Raw genomic sequence first — 2,774 nt, forward strand, 5'->3', positions numbered from 1 at the left:
CTGCTGAACAGAGAACCAACTGACCTTTCTGCGGACTGAGTAGCAGCCAGTCCCCAGGACAGTAGCTCTTTCCGATTTTGCGAGCACTTACGGCTGCCCCCGCTACGGGGTTGAGGCCGAGCCTGTCTCGTCTCTAGGTTATCTCAGCTCAATGGCCCCAGCAGTTCACCCTGTCTCAGGAATGGGGTCGGGGCCTGCCCTGCCCTGATGTCTCTGGACGTGAAGTGTTTGAACAGTGCTGTCAGTTGTCTTCCGTAAAGCTGAGGTAAATGAAATGTTTTAACATGTTAATGTTAAGCAAATCAATAAATAAATCTTAGTTCTTCTACTGTTTGGAAAGATCCTTCTCTGCCCCAGGGAGAAGGGCCGTTGCCCCGCAGGAACACTGTGAGGGACAGCCCCTCAGTAGCCTAGCGGGGCCTCACAGCCTCGAAGCAGGCCTCTGCCCCCTATCTGCATGCTGCTCTGCTACCTTGGGAAATTGGAATGACAGCAGCAAGGCCAGTGGCCTGCCCGCCACCGCCACCGTAGAGCCTGCCCAGCCTGCAGACCAGGGAGGAAGGGGTCATTCACTAAGCCTCTCCAGCCACCTGCCTGTTTTATTTGCTCCTCACAGAGAGGTTCAAGGCGCACAGGTATCCTTATTTTGCAGATGACGACAGTGACACACAAAGAAGCTACGTAAGTTATCTCAAGTCACAAAGTCAGTGAGTGATAGAACCAGGACTTGAACCCAAATCAACACCAAAGCGGCCTGGGGGACCAGAGGCAGCGCGGCTGTCCCTAATGCCCGCAGCTTGCTTTCTCCTTCAGAAAGGGAGCTGGGAAAAGTGGCTTCCCCCTCACGACTAGGCATTACAGTCAGCTCTGCTTCAGCCCTGGAATGCCAAACACAGCTTGCCGACTGGCCTTGCAGCCTGCTGAGGAGCTGGCAAGCCCTGAGCCTCATACGTGCATTCTCAATCCCAGGCCCCCCAGTCCAAAGCTCCCGAAGCACCCCCAGAACTCGCGACATGAAAGCCAAGACCGCTCTAAAATGCCCCAGAGCCACACAAAGGAAAGTGAGGGCCGCCTGCGAAAGCCCGCGGAGCACTAGGCGCCCCCACAGCCCTCTCTGGCCTCCTGCCAGCAAGCAGCCCTGCTCCTCTTTGCATTTTAATGCTGAGGGAGCAAGGGAGCCTCTGCCACTGCCAGCTGGAGCCCTAGATACAATGGGAAGGCTGAGGGCCGCCGTCCTCACTGGTCTAAAGCCACTACATGAGGGGGAGGGGGAGGCGAGCTTATCCCCAGAGAAAGCACCCTTTCCCGCCAACGGTGCGACAGTGCGCTGGCCCCGGTTTTGAGACACCACATGGGCAACAGGTAGAGAGGGAAGCTCAGGCAGGCAGCCCCCAGCCCTCATCACACCCTGAGTCCCGTGCTTCAGTGCCAAGCTGACTCTCCGAGCGCCAGCCGACCCTCTCCTGCCGATGGTACAGTGACAGCATCCTGTGTATGTTGCGACTGAGAGGGGGCCACGTACTGAAGCTCACAAGCTCAGGAGCGGCCTGCGTGGGGCCCTGCAAACCGAGACACCGAAAGTGACCCCACAGGATGGTCTGAACGTAAGAATCTAACTAAACCCTGGAGCCGGCGGGTCCTCACGTCCTAGGCCTGTAGCTTCCTTGACAAAGGTCAATCTTTACCTTAAATGAGCCTGTTTGTTGTCTTTGTGCATCTAAGATAACATACCTTTGGAAGGCCAGCTAATCTCCTTCTGCAGACCCCTCCGGGCACGCCCACCACACGGAAACACGAGGCCACAGCGTTATCTCCCCGGCCACATACCGTCTCTGTGGCTGTAAATGTTAACTCTCCCGCACCCACCAGTGTACGAGGATGTCCCTCCGTGTGACTTTTTACCGGGTCCCAGAGGTTTCTCGCTTTGCTTTCTCTCGCCCCCTTAATCCACCACCAGTGGACGTGGTGTGACCCCCCTCACGTCTCCTGCTTTGATTCTAATGGACAAAAGAAGCTGCAAAACTGCCACTTTCTGGAGCGTTTTCTCAGTCCCTTGAGATTTTCCTTCCAGGCAGTTGTCGTCAGCATTGCCTAAGTAAACGCATAAAAATTAACTACAGGTTTGGACGTTTCCTACATTGACAGCGTGTTCATCTTCCCAAATCGTGTGACCCTGACACCCTGTACTCCCCCCAAACGATTTTTGGAAGGACACTTTAGATGCCTTGCAGATGAGGCAGCAGGACCCATGCAAGTCTGAGCACGCACTGAAGGAACATCTATCTGGAGTGATTTGGGAGGGGAAAGCTGCTAGTGTCACCCGGGAATGGGGACCCCTGGCCCAGAAACAGGGCAACTTGCTGCCCGGAGTTCAGAAAGTAGCTTGCAGTTGTCCCTTGCCCATGCACCTCGCAGAAGTGGAAGTGGCACCCACGAGGGAAGGGAGGCGGTTGAAGCAAGGGCGTGCGCCCAGGAAGCGCGAGGCTGGATGCTGAGACTGCCTCGCACGCACACGCCCTTTCCCAGGGTGCTGGCTGGGCCCCTTCTCCTCACTGCCAAGTTGCACGGTTGTGTGGTCACCTCCCCTCGGCTTCCCACCTGCCCTGTACCCTCAGCCCTCGGCTCCCCGAGCCAGGACAAAGCCCCAGCAGTGACTGAGCGGAGCAGGAGGAGGGACAGAGGGACCGCGAAGGTTGCACAAAGGAATTCCTCACCCGAAGCCCACTGGCCGGCAGCGAGTAAAGAAGCAGCTCTGCTCTGCCTCCCCGCCCCCG

Source organism: Pteropus alecto, unplaced genomic scaffold (assembly GCF_000325575.1).
Source record: "Pteropus alecto unplaced genomic scaffold, ASM32557v1 scaffold312, whole genome shotgun sequence".
In the NCBI taxonomy this organism is placed as follows: Eukaryota; Metazoa; Chordata; class Mammalia; order Chiroptera; family Pteropodidae; genus Pteropus; species Pteropus alecto.